This window comes from Jaculus jaculus, chromosome 21 (genome assembly GCF_020740685.1).
Source record: "Jaculus jaculus isolate mJacJac1 chromosome 21, mJacJac1.mat.Y.cur, whole genome shotgun sequence".
NCBI classification, from domain to species: Eukaryota; Metazoa; Chordata; class Mammalia; order Rodentia; family Dipodidae; genus Jaculus; species Jaculus jaculus.
Window position 1 is genome coordinate 5,446,113 of NC_059122.1, and position 17,538 is coordinate 5,463,650.

Consider the following 17,538-nt stretch of genomic DNA (forward strand, 5'->3'; position numbering starts at 1 on the left):
CCCCAGCCCTGCCTTTTCTTTTTAAAGTATGTGTGTATGTATGTATTTGTGGTGCATGCATCTTGAGTTTGCTTACAGTGGCAAGAAGCCCTGGTGTGCCTATTCTTTCTCTCTTTCTCTCTCTCTCTCTCTCTCAAATAAATCAATCAATAAGTTTTTGTTATTGTTGTTTTGAGGTAGGGTCTCACTCTAGCCCAGGCTGACCTGGAATTCACTATGAAGTCTCACATGGACTTGAACTCGTGATGATCCTCCTATCTTTGCCTCCTGAGTGCTGGGATTAAAGGCACGTACTACCATGCTCAGCTTCTAAATAAATATTTTCAAAGAAAAGACTGGGACGAGGATTTGACTTAGAACCCCACCAAGGCTTCCACATGGAATGGGAGGTACCCCAAATTTGTCCTCCAATGTTGCTCTGGCTCTGTGATGACTTAAAGTGGGCACAGTAGGCAACCTTGTTGGTCCCACCTCCAGCCTTAGCGTGGTGGCGCACACCTTTAATCCCAGCACTTGGGAGGCAGAGGTAGGAGGACTGCTGTGAGTTCAAGGCCACCCTGAGACTACATAGTGAATTCCGGGTCAGCCTGAGCTAGAGTGAGAGCCTACCTCAGGCAAAGAAAAAAAGACAGAAGGAAAGACAAACCAAAGACCAAAACAAAGGGCTGGAGGGATGGCTTAGCGGTTAAGGCGTTTGCCTGCAAAGCCAAAAGACCCTGCCTGGTTCGATTCCCCAGGACCCACGTAAGCAAGCAAGATGCACAAGGGCGCGCCGTGTCTGGAGTTCGTTTGCAGTGGCTGGAGGCCCTGGCGCGTCCATTCTCTCTCTCTCTCTCTCTCTCTCTCTCTCTCCCCCTTTCTCTGTCAAATAAATAAATAAAAATATAATATTAAAAAAAGGGCCCCAATGAAGATGAGGGCCCAGGGGCCTAAATCTGCTCTGAAGCCATCTGCACCCCCCCCCTCACTGGGTGCCCAGAGATCGGGTATCAAGAGATTACAGTGATTACAGATAAACCAGCAAAGGAGCTGGCCAGACTCCCAGCCCCAGTCTGTCCCAACCTGGCAATTGTTCCACTTGCATGAGTTCAGGAAGGGTGGCCGTGCCTGCCCTAGCTCCGGCTGCAAGCTCCCCCCACATCCAGTCCCCCCACCAACCTCCAGGGGGGGACCTGTGACCTCACCTTAGACCAGGTGGCGACAGCAGTGAGTGGCCTTGGAAGAGACTCACTCAAGGCTTTATTTGTGCGCTGTACCCACACACCTCACTGATCAGATTCTGGCAGCCCTCCCCCAGACTTCAGGGGGGTTCCTCCAGTGACCCCCCCTTCTGCCCTTGAAACTGTGTGAATTCTTTGGGTCACTGCACTTGCCTCCACCCTGGTGGTCCCCAGGGCTCCCGAAACAACCTTAGCAGTGGCTTCGTCAACCAAGCACGGGTCCAAGGTCAGCTTATAGCATCATGAACTGGAGAGGCATCCCCTGGTCACAGCCATCTCGGTCACCTCTCTGGCCCAGGAATTCTGAGCCCTGTGCCACTTTGTTACAGAATGCCCACCTAGGACCCCACCCCCCAAGGACTACACCACGGAGTATGGCACGAGATGGAGGAGTGTGAAGTGGGGAAGACAAGGGATTAATTAGGTCCCCTTGCTCCCCCCATTCCTGCTCTTCCCTCTCTGTGTTCTCCTTGTCAAAGCCTCCATGAGACCCCAGCTAGGTTATGAATAGCTGGGAGCTTTAGGGGCAAGTTATAGAGCATCCGTTTTTCCTTCCTTCCTTTTTTTTGGTTTTTCGAGGTTGGGTCTCGCTCTGGACCAGGCTGACCTGGAATTCACTATGTAGTCTCAGGGTGGCCTCGAACTCACGGTGATCCTCCTACCTCTGCCTCCTGAGTGCCAGGAGTACACCTCCATGCCCAACTGTTTCTTTTAAAAACTATTTTATTTCTATCTATTTGAGAGAGAAATAGGGAGCAAGGCGCACACACACACACACATACACACACACACAGAGAGAGAGAGAGAGAGAGAGAGAGAGAGAGAGAGAATGGGCACACCAGGGCTGCCAGCTGCTGCAAACAAATTCCAGACACGTGTGCCGCCTTGTGCATCTGGCTTACGTGGGTCCTGGGGAATCGAACCTGAGTCCTTTCTTTGGCTTTGCAGGCAAGCTCCTTCACCACAAAGCCATCTCTCCAGCCCACCTTTTTTTTTTTTTTTTGATCATATAAAATTATTTTTATTAAAATAGAAAAGCTTTCTAGTCAGCCCATCTTTTTTTGTTTAATATTTTTATTTATTTGCAAGGGGAGAAAGGGGAGGGACAGAGAGAATATGAACAAGCACTCCAGGGCATCCAGCCACTGCAAACGGACTCCAGATGCATGCACTACTTTGTGCATCTGGCTGTATGTGCGTACTGGGAATCAAATCCAGGTTGTTAGGCATTTCCAGAAAGTGCCTTTACCACTAAGCCATCTCTGCAGCCCTCTTTTTTTTCTTTTTTCTCTCTTTCTTTCTTTCTTTTCTTTTCTTTTCTTTTTTCCTTTCTTTTTTTTTTGAGGTAGTGACTCACTCTAGCCCAGGCTGACCTGGAATTCACTATGGATTCTCAGGGTGGCCTCGAACTCATGGCGATCCTCCTACCTCTGCCTCCCGAGTGCTGGGATTAAAGGCGTGTGTGCCACCACGCCCGGCTTCAGTTCTCTCTCTCTCTCTTTTTTAATTTTAAATATTTTATTTATTCATTTGAGAGAGAAAGAGGTAGTTAGAGAGAAAGAGAGAATGGGCGCTGCAAATGAACTCCAGATGCATCTGACTTACGTGGGTCCTGGGGAATCGAACTGGAGTCCTTTGGCTTTGCAGGCAAACAAACACCTTAACCGCTAAGCCATCTCTGCAGCCCCCGCTAGAGGAGAAGCAGGATGGTGTCAGCTCCTCCTGAGAGCCAACCTTGCCTTAAAATGATGCTTGGTGGACAGGTATGGTGCCGGTGTCTGTAATCCCAACCCTTGGGAGGCCAAGGCAGGAGGATCAAGAATTCAAGGCTGCTTATCTGGCTCAGTTCTAGGTCCCCAGAACCCAGTCCCTGACACCAGCCAGGTGTAGCCTTGCTGATATGAGGGGCGGGCGGAACGTTCTGGACAGACTGGGGGTGACTCCGGAGCTCTGGTGCATCTGAACATCGGTTATCGGTTCCCTGGGAACAAGTCATTTAAGCCAGATTTCGTCCCTTGGCTAGGCTTAGGGATACGTCTAGGCACCGTGTCTGTGACTTTGAGGCAGTTGGCACTAGAACTTCTTGTCACAAATGAAGAGTTGGTAATAGGACAGGCAGTTGGTCTTCTCAAGAAAGAGGCAGATGGCTTAGTGGTTAAGCACTTGCCTCTGAAGCCTAAGGACCCCGGTTCGAGTCTCGATTCCCCGGGACCCATGTTAGCCAGATGCACAAGGAGGCGCACGCATCTGGAGTTCATTGGCAGTGGCTGGAAGTCCTGGCATGCCCATTCTCTCTCTCCTCTCTCTATCTGCCTCTGTTTCTCTGTCTGTCACTCTCAAACAAATAAATAAAAATGAACAAAAAAAAATTAAAAAAAAAACAAAGAGGGCTGGAGAGATGGCTTAGCGGTTAAGCGCCTGCCTGTGAAACCTAAGGACCCCGGTTCGAGGCTCGGTTCCCCAGGTTCCACGTTAGCCAGATGCACAAGGGGGCGCACGCGTCTGGAGTTCGTTTGCAGAGGCTGGAAGCCCTGGCGCGCCCATTCTCTCTCTCCCTCTCTATCTGTCTTTCTCTCTGTGTCTGTCACTCTCAAATAAATAAATAAAAATTAAAAAAAAAAAAAAGAAAGAGGCAGAGAGGGAGAGAGTGAGAGAGAGAGATTGACAGGGAGAGAGACAGAGAATGGGCGCACCGGGGCCTCCAGCCACTGCAAACGACCTCCAGACACACGCACCCCCTTATGAGTCTGGCTATCCTGCGTCCTGAGGAATCGAACCTGGGTCCTTTGGCTTTGCAGGCAAACACTTTAACCACTAAGTCATCTCTCCAGCCCAGGGCTCTGTTTTGAGCCCTCTCCTTTCTGGCTTTTTTTTTTTTTTTTTTTTTTAAACCATGGCTTGGCCAAGGCCCCTGGCAGCATGTGGATCAGATTTGTGCACAGGGAGCCTGGAGGAGCAGCCGATGTGCTGGGTGAGGGACCCATGGCCAAATGTGACACAATGAGCCAGAACACTGACACGTGCTAGGACCACACTTGGCTTGGACAGTCACAGGGCAGGATCACTGGGATGCCTGGGAGGGAAGTTGAACGGTAGCCTAGTGAGTCACCTAGTGAATGGGACCACTGAAGGGCTGGGCGGCAGAAGCCTGATGGTGTGTGTGTGTGGTGGGGGGGGGGGCAGGGGTAAAGACTCAAGGCTGGCACAGACTTGTCCTGAGTTTGAGACCCAGAGGGCACCTGGAGTAGGTAGCAGGTGACCGGGTCAGAGGGAGAGCAGCTGGGAAAAGGGCAGAGGCACGAAGGAGCTTAAGACATAGCCAACTGTGACTCTGGAAGGAACCTCTGCAGTCACACAACGTGAATACACAGGGACCTGGAGTTGGCTAGCCCGATATTCAGCCACAACAACCCCCTGAACCCCCGCACTGGGAGACCCGAGGAACAGAAAGGAACCTGAGATCCTGGGTCAAGTTCTTGGGTTCTAATCGTGACTGACCTCCCAATTTGCCCCCCCCCCTAGGGTCATCTCCCCCATAGGCAACAAACATCTAGGGGGTGTCCGGGGGTGAGAGGGTCCCCTCTTCCAAACATCTTGGCTGACTGCTTTCCCCCAAGCAGACAATGAGCCCGGCAGCTGACAGCAAGTGCCACATCAGCGCCCGCCTAGTTACGAGTCCCAGATGGCTGTGCCCATCCATTCCTGTGCCTTGATGCCAGTTCACGAAATTACAGCTGCCCCCAAATGAGAAACTCCCCTAGCTCTTCTTTTGTTATTGATTTTTTTTTGGGGGGGGCGCTGCCAACAAACTCCAGTCCAGATACATGAGCCACCTTGTACATCTGGTTTACATGGGTCTTGGGGAATCGAACCTGGGTCCTTAGCCTTTGCAGGCAAGCACCTTAACTGCCAAGCCATCTCTCCAGCCTTCCCCTAGCTCTTCTGCGCACATGCCTCAGGGGACAAAGAGCCACGTCCTCCGTGATGGATCCCCTCCATCGCATGGGCTGGTTAACCTTGTCTCAGTGCCAGGAAGAAACCTTTCTCTAGGGAAAAGAATCTTCCAGAACCCTGCTGCCCTCTGAAGCTCCTACCTTTCCAGGCCCTAGACACCTGGAGGAAGACTTGGGCAACTGGTATGCTTGAACCGGATCAAAAGCTGCAGCTGGGGCTGGAGAGACGGCTTAGTGGTTAAGCGCTTGCCTGTGAAGACTAAGGACCCCGGTTCGAGGCTCAGTTCACCAGGACCCATGTTAGCCAGATGCACAAGGGGGTGCACGCGTTTGGAGTTTGTTTGCAGAGGCTGGAAGCCCTGGCGCGCCCATTCTCTCTCTCTCTCTCTCTTTCTCTCTCTCTCTGACTCTTTCTCTCTCTGTCACTCTCAAATAAATAAATAAAAATTTTTTTAAAAAGCTGAAGCTGGGGGCTGGAGAGATGGCTGAGCGGTTAAGGCGCTTGTTTGCGAAGCCAAAGGACCCAGGTTCGATGCCCCAGGACCCACGTAAGCCAGATGCACAAGGGGGCGCATGCGTGTGGAGTTCGTTTGCAGTGGCCAGAGGCCCTGGCGCGCCCATTCTCATTCACTCTCTATCTCCCTTTCTCTGTGTCTCTCTCTCTGCCTCTTTCTCTCTCTTTTAAATAACCAAATAAAAACAAAATATTTTTTAAAAAGCTGAAGCTGGGAGTGGGTTGGGGGGGCACAGTTATAGCTCTCAGAGTTCAAGTCCAACTACCCTCCCTTCTCAGCCATTCACCTGTAGCTATCTTTCCCATGGAGTATAGAATGGAGGTTCTCCACCACGAATGGGAGAGTACATGGGAAGTTTAAATGGGGTCTGGAGAGATGGCTTAGCGACTAAGGCGCTTGCCTGCAAAGCCAAAGGACCCAGGTTCGATTCCCCAGGACCCACGTTAGCCAGATGCACAAGGGGGCGCACACGTCTGGCGTTTGTTTGCAGTGGCCGGAAGCCCTGGTGGGCCCATTCTCTCTCAAATAAGTCTATAAAAAAAAAAAAAAAAAAAAAAAAGGATGTTTAAGTGGAAAACAGCAAGAGCATGTGTATGTGGAATGGGCTAGGGACATTCAGAGTTACCAAACTGAAGGTCTGCCCCACCCCACCGCACCCACAGCCCTTGGCTGGGGTCATGTTCCCCCTTTTGATGAGCAAAGCTCTCAGCTGACTAGGCAAGAGGAGCCAAGAACAGCTCCCTGGCTCCCACTGAAGATCCCACAGAGCTGCGCTCCGAGTGGCAGCCTTGATTGACTTCAGCGCCCAGTCCAGAGATCTCCTGCCAGGTCCGATTTGGCCCCGAGGCCACACACACACACACACACACAGTTCCCGCCTGCATGTCACCCTCTTGCCCATCCTGCGGAGCCCGCCTGGCTGCCCGGCACACTGGCTCCCAGGCCAGACTCAAAGGCAGCTTGGCCCAGGCCCATCTCCAAGAGTGGGAACGTGGGTGTGTTGGAGCTGGCTGCCAAGCTGCAGTTCCTTGGCACAGGGGAGAGGGGGTGGAGAGACGATTTTGGCCAAACATGACTTCCTGAGTCTAAGAAAAAAAAAAAAATCCGTTGAAAAGTCTTACGAGGAAAACAACACACACAGACGTACCCATGCATCCCATGAGTGATGTACAGACGAAGCTTCCCACACCGAGTGCACACGCATGTGCACACACACACGCGCGCGTGTGCACACACACACACACACACACAGACTTGGCTGTGAGGTGGCGCTAACAATCGCTCTGCCATGCTCAGCCTGGTGAATCACAAGCACGTGGCTTCAGTTCTCCTTGAATGGTGCCTGGTAGAAGAAAGAAGGAACGGGGAGAGTAGGGTTTGGGAAGAAAGGAAGGAAAGAAAGAAAAAAAGAAATGAGGGAGGAAGGGAGGAAGGAAAGAATGAAGGGGAAGGAAAGGAAGGAAGGAAGGAAGGAAGGAAGGAAGGGAGGGAGGGAGGGAGGGAGGGAGGGAGGGAGGGAGGAAGGAAGGAAGGAAGGAAGGAAGGAAGGAAGGAAGGAAGGAAGGAAGGAAGGAAGGAGGACAGAAAGGGAGAAAGAAAGAAGGAAAGAAAGAAAAGAAAGAAAAGAAAAGAAAAGAAAAGAAGAGAATTGGAGGCTCGGGCTGGCTCCAGATGTTGTGTTAACCACCCCAAGTTCCTTGCGTAGCTCTTGTCTGGGTATGTGTGAAAAGAAGGAGGGCTGATGACCCAAATTCCAGCCCTGACGGAGTGTGCGTGGTTGGGAACGCTTACACGCACGCACACACCACCCGGGAAGTGTGCCCGTGTCTGTTTTGTGCCGGAGACTGAATGTCGTAGATAACAGAACTCGAGGCACTCCAGAGTCCTGGGTCAGCAGCGCCCCAGGATCTGGTGATGGGCTTCTGCACACTCGTTGCAGCCCCAAGTGAAAGAGTACATAACGGAGCCGGGCGTGGCGGCGCACGCCTTTCAATCCCAGCACTCTGGGAGGCAGAGGTAGGAGGATCGCCGTGAGTTCGAGGCCACCCTGAGACGACATAGTGAATTCCTGGTCAGCCTGGGCTAGAGTGAGACCCTATCTTGAAAAAGGAAAAAAGAAAAGGAAGAAAAAGTATAACGGGAGTCCCCAAGGCGAGGGCACGGGGTGGAAGCCTTTTTGACACTGTATTGAACGCAACCCAAAGCAATCAGGAGGCAGATTTGTTTTTGTGGAAGAAACCAGAAGGTACTCTCTAAGAACTTAAAGGAACAGAGGGTTATCAGTACTTTTTCGGCTGGTCTGTGGGTTACAAGAAAACAAGTGGCCTTATTGGGGAACAATGAGGAATGGACACTCCTTGGCCCTGGGAGGCTGGACTTGTCTTAAGAAGGCATAAGTGACAGAGACCCATGAGAGGAGGAAGGGCAGAGAAAGTGGCAACCCACTTGGTGCCCACCTGGGCACCGCCCCTGGGGCGAGGGCCCCGATTCAGGAACAGAATGGGGGCTGGAGAGATGGCTTGGTGGTTGAGGCGCTTGCCTACAAAGCCTAAGGGCCCAGGTTCGCCTCTCCAGGTCCCGCGCAAGGTCACACATGCCCACAAAGGTGGTGCATGCATCTGGAGTTCAATTGCAGTGGCTGGAGGCCCTGGTACACTAATTCTCTCTCTCTCTCTTTCTCTCTCACTCTCTCATTAAAAAGAAGGAGGAGGAGGAGGAGAAGAAGAAGAACATGGATTGGAGAGATGGCTTAGCAGTTAAGACACTTGTCTGCAAAGCCAAAGGACCCCAGTTCGATTCCCCAGGAACCACCTAAGCCAGATGCACAAGGGGGCGCATGCATTTGCAGTGGCTGGAGGCCCTGGCATGCCCATTCTCTCTCTGATAAATAAATATAAATATAAAATATTTTTTTAAAAGAACGCAATGGTGCAGGACTTTAGGAAGGATCTCTCGTGGGGCGTGGAGGTGCACGCCTGAAACCCCAGCATTCAGGAGGCAGAGGTAGGAGGATAGCTGTGGGTTGAAAGCCAACCTGAGGATAATTCCAGGTCAGCCTGGGCTAGAGTGAGACCCTACCTTGAGAAAACAAAACAAAAACAAAAACTTAACAAGAATCTCTCAAATCTCTTCAAGAAGAGAAGCCCTTTAAGGAGGATCTACGGAGCTGTGGAAAGGGACGCCAATTCGCAAGAGAAGTTAAAGGCCTTCTGCTAAAAGAGACTAAGGCCAGGCCAAATGAGCCGACGGGTGCAATAGTGGCATGTCTGTTATGGCGAAAACCAACCACTCTCTAACTGAACTGGAGGCCCCCCCCATGGGAGGGAATACATGCCTGATAGCAAAAACCTCCAACAGGGTAGTCATGAGCCCTAGGGGTGTAACGTCTGCTGCTGTCTGGCTAAATGGATATACTATGCTCATCAAACTTCCCAGTAAGCACTTCTCTTAATGCTCATACCCGTATAGTAATGCTACTCTCACTTTTGATTAGAGAAGCTTCTGTTTTCAGATGGCAGTGACCTTGGGATGACTCAGAAGGCACCATGGTGCTGAGAAGTGACAGAGGAATGCTCAGCACTGAAATATCTCTATCACACCTTCCAAGGCTCAGGGTCCATTGCGGAAGAGGTGGCGGGAATAATGTAAGAGCCAAAGGAAGGGCAGGACTCCTTACAACGTGCTCCTCCAGACATAAAATGGCCTGGATACCCATGACCTCACAGTGCCTGACACTACCTACACAAGACCATCATAATAGAAGGAAAAGATCATGATGTCAAAATAAAAGAGAGACTAATTGAGAGGGGGAGGGGATATGATGGAGAGCAGAGTTGTGAAGGGGAAAGTTGGCGGGGGAGGAATTACCATGGTTTATTGTCCATGATTATGGAAGTTGTCAATAAAAAACATTAATTTAAAAGAGAGAGAGAGAGAGAGAGAGAGAGACTGAGTCTCCGACTGCTGCTCCTCATCATTTGAAGTTAATTGGGGGGAGGGGCATCAGAGCACCCACAGAGAAGCTGTGTTGGGAAGAAAGGCCCTATGGGGAACCCATGGGAGGGAAAAGGGAGATTGGACTCAATCCCCAGGGTGCTAATTCTGGTGCTTGGTGGAGGCTGTTCTGAGGACCGGCGATGGAGCACTTGAATGTGATGTAGAAGCCTACCTGTTGACCCCGCAATCCACAGAGGTGCTACGTAGAAGGTTCCAGGACTAGCGGAAGGCTACCTACGCTATTTCCCTGAGCTACTGTTCTCTTTTCTTTTAGTTTTCATTTGTTTGTTTTATGAGGCAGAGTCTCACTCTAGCCCAGGCTGACCTGGAATGCACTCTGTAGTCTCAGACGGGCCTCGAACTCACGGCGATCCTCCTACCTCTGCCTCCCGAGTGCTGGGATGCAAGGCGTGCGCAGCCACCCCGGCTTCCCTGAGCTACCCCGAACCTTCCGCTGCGTGAGTGAGGCTGACCTTGGCCCCTGGAGTGGAGGTCTCGAGAGAAACCCATTGGGCTTGCTGCTTGCACTGAGGAGTTAGGCCAATATAGTATATTCAGTCTTCTCGTGTATAAATAAGGCACACGAACCAAGCCTAGTTACACCTGCCCTTGTTGATCCCTCCGGTTACTTGAGGAGGCCCAGCACTGTGTAAGTTCTCTCAAAACACTTCTCCATAGTGCTGGAGAGATGGCTCAGCAACTAAGGCTCTGACCGGCAAAGCCTGAGGACCCGAGTTTGATTCTCAAGCACCCACGTAAAACCAGACGCACAGGGTGGAGCACGCGTCTGGAGTTCATCTGCAGTGGCTAGAGGCCCTGGCGCTTCCATTTTTTCCCCTATCTCTCTTTATCTGCCTCTTTCTCTCACTCTCTATCAAATAAATAAATGAACTGTTTTTATACTTCTCGGGCTGGAAAGATGGCTTAGTGGTTAAGGTGTTTGCCTGCGAAGCCAAAGGATCCCGGTTCAATTCTCCATGACTCACGTAAGCCAGACGCACAAAGGGGCGCACGCGTCTGGAGTTTGGTTGCAGTGGCTGGAGGCCCTGGCATGCCCATTCTCTCTCTCTCTCTCCCTCTTTCTCTCTTCCCAATAAATAAATTATACATACATATATATATATATATATATATATATATATATATATATATATATATTCTTTCTTAGTCTCCCTTTCTAAAAATTTTTTTTTATTAACAACTTCCATGATTATAAAAAAATACCCCATGGTAATACCCTCCCTCCCCCCACTTACCCCTTTGAAACTCCACTCTCCATCATACCCCCTCCCCATCTCAGTCACTCTCTCTTTTAATTTTGATATCTTGATCTTTTCCTCCTCTTATGATGGTCTTATGCAGTTAGTGTCAGGCACTGTGAGGCTATGGATATCCAGGCCATTTAAAATATATTTTTTTTTAAAAAAGAATACTTCTTGGACTGAAAAAACTGCCTTAGCAGTTAAGGCACTTGCTTGCACAGCCAAAGGACCCAGGTTCAATTCCCCAGTACCATGTAAAGCCAGCTGCACAAGGTGGCGCATGTGCCCTGAATGCTTTTGCAGCAGCTAAAAGTCCTGGCACACCCATTCTGTCTATATATATCTTCTCAATCTCTCTCTTAAATGTATACATAAAAATAAAATATTAAGAAAAAACACTTCTTTCAATCTTTAAGGCATTTGAATGCAAAGCCAAACGACCCTGGTTCGATTCCCCAGGACCCACGTTAGCCAGATGCACAAGGGGGCACATGCGTCTGGAGTTCGTTTGCAGTGGCTGGACGCCCTGGTGTTCCCATTCTCTCTTTCTCTCTCTCTCTCCCTCTTTCTCTGTCAAATAAACAAATAAATAAACAAAATCTTTAAAAAAGGAGAACGTCTTACACCACTCCCAAGAAATATAAGCCTTATAAGAAGATGTTTAAGTTGGCTGTCCTGAAACATTATAAGGTGGATGAAAATGGCAGTTAGTGGCCTTCGTTTGACGGCGCCTTTCCAACGAGCGTGGTGCTGAAGTTTTTATGGCCAGCCACTTGGACAAGACATTACCGTGGCAGGCGGTTGTCTGGCTTACTGCTTCAACAGACCAGACGGCAAATAATTGGGTTATGAGTTAATAAAAGCCACAGATTAACAAGAAAGAAAGAAAAAGAGGGAGAGAGGAGGAGGGTTCCGGGCTGAGAGGCTTGAGGGCTTTGTGTTAATTCTGGGCCTGGGATGTGGCTCAGCGGGAAAGTCTTAGCTAAGTGTTTGCATGTTTGGGTGTTCGATCCCAAGCACCGAAAAAGGGGTAAACAGAAAAAGAAACACCTCACCCAGGTTGAATTGTCCCTTGGTGGGAAACCATTCAAGCACTTACATTCATTTCTCAGCGACGTGGTTGCCCTGCGCCCAGCCCAAACTGTCTAAATAAACCGGCGAAATGTATGAATATACTGGCTTTTCTTAAATGAACATCACAAGATCCAGTTCCAGCCAGGAGAAAGGGGTCCTCGTCTGGTAGAGGGACCCAGGACCAGAAGGCACTCCTGTCACTGTAAACGAACCTCCAGACACAGGCGCCACTTTGTGTATCTGGCTTTATGTGGGTCCTGGGGAATCAAATCTGGGCTGTCAGGCTTTGCAAGCAATTGCCTTTAACTGCAGAGCCATCTCTCCCGCCCTTGATTGTCTATTTTATTTTATTTATTTGATTTTGGCACTCTAGCCCAGGCTGCCCTGGAATTCACTATTTAGTCTCAGGGTGGCCTCCAACTCATAGTGAACCTCCTACCTCTGGCTCCCAAGTACTGGGATTAAAGGCATGTGCCACCATGCCGGACTTGATTATATATATATTGTTTTGTCTTATTTTTGTTTTTCGAGGTAGGGTCTCACTCTAGCTCAGACTGACCTGGAATTCACTATGTATTCTCAGGGTGGTCTCAAACTCACAGCGATCCTCCTACCTCTGCCTCCCAAGTGCTGGGACTAAAGGGGTGTTCTGCCATGCTTGGCTTGATTGTCTATTTTATTTTATTTTTTGATTTTTCTGGTTTTTTGAGGTAGGGTTTCACTTTAGCCCAGGCTGACCTAGAATCCACTATGCCATTATGTAGTCTCAGGGTGGCCTCGAACTCATGGCAATCCTCATACCTCTGCCTCCCAAGTGTTGGGATTAAAGGTGTGCTCTGCCATGCCTGGCTTGATTGTCTATTTTATTTTTTTTAACGTTTTTATTTATTTATTTATTTTTGTTCTTCGAGGTAGGGTCTCACTCTAGCCCAGGCTGACCTGGAATTCACTATGTAATCTCAGGGTGGCCTCGAACTCACGGTGATCCTCCTACCTCTGCCTCCCGAGTGCTGGGATTAAAGGCGTGCTCTGCCATGCCCGGCTTGATTATCTGTTTTAAATGCCAGGGAGACACTGGAGGTAAATGAACCGCTTGGCACTATCTGCTTTTCTCTGCTTGGAGAACTAATGATGGGGAGCCAAAACAAATGAGATGGGAAGATGAGTGAGTCCACGTGCAGAGGACGGCCTTGTGGCCGGGGTGCAGCGGTGAGCCGTTCTACTTAGGAGACACAATTAGCTCAAGTTACTAACAGCGGTGTGGAACAAGGAAAGGGGATAGCCATGGGACTGGGCCCACAACAGAAAGGAATGCTGTCCTGGATAAAACCACCAAGCTGGTGACAGTGAACATCAATTGCTGTGAAACACTCCCTGTGGGAGAGAGATCAGAGTTTGTGTGTGGCTCACGGGAGAGATGGGGCGCTCTGTCCTTGAGAGGTACCCTCAGGTGGTTGTGGTTTGGGTCTGAAATGTCTTTTTTTTTTTTTTTAAAGTAAGCTCAATAGACTGGCCTCTTTTTTTTTTTTATGCAAGAGTGAGAGAGAGAGAGAGAGAGAGAGAGAGAGAGAGAGGATGCCAGAGCCTCCAGCCACTGCAAACTCCAGATGCTTCCACCACCTAGTGGCCATGTGTGATATTGCACTTGCCTCACCTTTGTGCACCTGGCTAACGGGGGACCTGGAGAGTCGAACATGGGTCCTTAGGCATTGTAGGCAAGTACTTTAACTACTGAGCCGTCTCTCCAGCTCTGAAACGTCTATCTTTTTTTAAACATTCTTTTAATATGTTTTTTACATATATAAATACATATAATATATAACAAATATGTATAATATATATGGCATATATTATACATATTATTTATTTATTTTTAATTTTTATTAGCATTTTCCATGATTACAAAAAATATCCCATGGTAATTCCCTCCCTCCCCTGTTTTAATATTTTTTAAATCTTTATTGCTGTGCATAGTGGCTCACATCTTTATTTTATTTTTATTATTTATTTGAGAGAGAGAAAAAGGGGGAGGGGAAGAGAATGGGCACGCCAGGTTTTTTTTTTTTTTATTTATTTGACAGAGAAAGAGGGAGACAGAGAGAGAATGGGCATGCCAAGGCCTCTAGCCATTGCAAATGAACTCTAGATGCATGTGCCTCCTTGTGCATCTGACTAACATGGGTCCTGGAGAACTGAACCTGGGTCCTTTGGCCTTGCAGGCAAACGCCTTAACCACTAAGCCATCTCTCCAGCCCCTGAAATGTCTATCTTGAACTTGTGTGTTGAAGGATTGGTCCTCAGTACAACATCATTGGGAGGTGAGTGGGTCATGAAGGCTCTGACCTCACTCACTGTTGGATTCAGGAGGTGGGCGTGCTTGGAGGAAGCAAGTCATCAGTGGCATGGGCCTTTGAAGGGCATTGGGGCCCCAGCTTCTCTCTCTCCCTTCTGCTTCCCTCCCTCCCTCTCTGTCCTTCCCAGGCACTTTGGTCCACCACACACGTCAGGAGAGGATCCCAGGAGGCTGAGTGATTGACAGCTGCCGTGAAGAGGTCACACGGATCCTACGGAACACGTAGCCCTGGAGGGTCTCTTTGGACTTACAGGTGTGGAGGCCTTGACAGGTTCAAGTCTATGAACGACTCAAAAGATGCCTAAAGGGGAGGAAGCGGTGCTGGGGGAATGGCTCTGTGGGTCATACGAGTGTGTCACGTAAGCGGAAGGGGCCTAAGTTCAGATCCCCAGAGCCCGATGCAGGAGCGCAAGTCTGTGATCCTGGCACTCACGCCTATGGGGAATTGAAAGGTAAGAGATTCTCCCAGAGGTAAGAGAATCACCCAGAAGCCTGAGGGGCATCTAGCCCAGTGATGGATGATAAGAGGCCCTGCCTCAAAGATTGACACCTGAGATGGCCCTTTGCTATGGTATACATGCACTCATGGTCAAATACACACAAACACACCAAGATTAAAAAAAAAAAATAGGGGCTGGGATATAAAGAGAAGAGAAAGGAAGGGAGGGGGTACTTAATAGGATGGTATTGTATATATGTAAGTAGAAGAATAGATTAATGGGGGTGCAAAGGCCCAAAGTGAGGTCAGGGGAAGAGACTGAGTAAAGAAAAGGTGGAGGGAGAGCTAATCAAAATCTGAGAGGACATAAATAAATCACATGGAATCCCCCCTTTTTTTTTGGACAATGGAACACTCAGGAGCCATAGATTGTTGCTAGAAAATTTTCAGTGCCAGGCATGGGATACCCTCCAGTGAGTTGTTGGCCAGGGAGGTCCCTGATGCCCCCAAAACATTATAGGCTGTTGCCAAGGCCCTTGGTTTCCCACCAGGAATAGATGGTAAGACCCTATTGCTGAAGACTCCACATACTTGGGCTACAAGGCCACTGAGAAATCCTGCTGGAGCTGAGCTGATAAACTCCTCCATGTAGACCAGCTGACAGAAAGCTGGAAAAAAAAAGCCATGCTGCATGCAGTTCAATGGGAGAAAGAGAAATCACCAGTGAAAATACTCAACGCTGGACACAACAAGCCTTATATTTGGCCAGCCAGGCCAAATGAGTCAACGGGTACTGTGGTGGTTTGATTCAGGTGTCCCCCATAAACTTAGGTGTTCTGAATGCTAGGTTCCCAGCTGATGGATATTTGGGAATTAATGCCTCCTGGAGGGAGTGTATTGTTGGGGGCGGGCTTATGGGCTTTATAGCCAGTTTCCCCATGCCAGTGTTTGGCACATCCTCCTGTTGCTGTGGTCCATCTTATGTTGGCCAGGGGGTGATGTCCACCCTCTGCTCATGCCATTGTTTTCCCCTGCCATCGTGGAGCTTCCCCTCGAGCCTGTAAGCCAAAATAAATCTCTTTTTCCCAGAAGCTGCTCTTGGTTGGGTGATTTCTACCAGCAATGTGAACCGGACTGCAACAGGTATAATAGTGGCATGTCTGTCATGGTGGAAACCAACTGCCCTCTAATTGGACTGGAGGCCCGCTCCATGGGGGGGAAACACATCCCTTATACTGAAAACTTAAAACAGAGTTAGTCATGAGCCCTAGGGGTGTTAACGTCTGCTGCTGTCTGGCTAAATGTATATACTATGCTCATGAAACTGACCAGTAAGCACTTCAGGGCAAACTTCTGGAGGGAGGTGATAATTTAGTACATTATATTAATGCTACTCTCACTTTTGATAGAAAAGCTTCTCTTTTCAGATGGCAGTGACCTTGGGATGACTCACAAGGCATCATGGTGCTGGAAAGAAGTGACAGAGGAGTGCTCAGCACTGAAACATCTCTATCACACCTTCCAAGGCTCAGGGTCTAATGTGGAAGAGGTGGCGGAAAGAATGTAAGAGCCAAAGGAAGGGTAGGACTCCTTACAATGTGCTCCCCCCAGACACAAAATGGCCTGGATATCCATGACCTCACAGTGCCTGACACTACCTACACAAGACCATCATAAGAGGAGGAAAAGATCACGACATCAAAATAAAAGGTAGACTGATTGAGGTGGGGAGGGGATATGATGGAGAATGGAGTTTCAAAGGGGAAAGTGGGGGGGGGAAGGCGGGTATTACCATGGATATTTTTTATAATCATGGAAGTTGTTAATAAAAATTTGAAAAAAAAAAGAGGGGATGGAGAGATGACTCAGCAGTTAAGGCACTCGCCTGCAAAGCCTAAGGACAAAGGTTCGAGTCCCAAGAACCTGTGTAAGCCAGATGCGCAAAGTAGTGTATGCATCTGGAGTTCGTTTTCAGTGGCTGAAGGCTCTGACACACTCGTTCTCTCTCAAATAAATAAATAAATATTTTTTTTAAAAGGCACAGCTGGGGCTGGAGATATGGCTTAGCAGTTAAGCTCTTGCCTGCAAAGCCAAAGGACCCATGTTCAACTCTCCAGATCCCACGTGAGCTGGACACACAAAATGATGCAAGCAGGCAAGGTTGTACATGCACACAGGTGGTGCACACATGTGGAGTTTGATTACAGTGGCTGGAGGCCCTGGAATGCCAAATCTCTCTCACACATGCGCGTGCATAACAAAGGCCAGTCTGTTGGGCTTACCTCAAAAAATAAATAAATAAAAATAAAGAGCTTGGGAGGCAGAGGTAAGAGAATCGTCATGAGTTGGAGGCCAGCCTGAGACTACACAGTGTTTCACATCAGCCTGGGCTAGAGTGAGACCCTACCTTGAAAAACCAAAAAATAAATAAATAAATAAAATAAAAATAGGGGGCTGGGGAAATGGCTTCGCTGTTAAGGTGTTCGCCTGCAAAACCAAAGGACCCTGGTTCGATTCCCCAGGACCCACGTTAGCCAGATGCACAAGGGGATGCACGCGTCTGGAGTTAACGTTTGCAGTGGCTGGAGGCCCTGGCGCATCCATTCTCTCTTTCCCTCTCTCTCAAATGAAAATAAAATTTAAAAGATAGGGCTGGATGGCTTGCTTAGTGGTTAAGGTGTTTGCCTGCAAAGCCAAAGGACCCAGGGTCAACTTCCCAGGACCCA

At 49.1% G+C, this 17,538-nt stretch overlaps 1 protein-coding gene across 1 annotated transcript in view; it reads right to left on the reverse strand.

The window, feature by feature from the left end:
* Positions 1-17,538, reverse strand: part of Slc1a7 (solute carrier family 1 member 7) — a 56,472-nt gene that overhangs the window by 30,295 nt on the left and 8,639 nt on the right. The window lies entirely within an intron of this gene.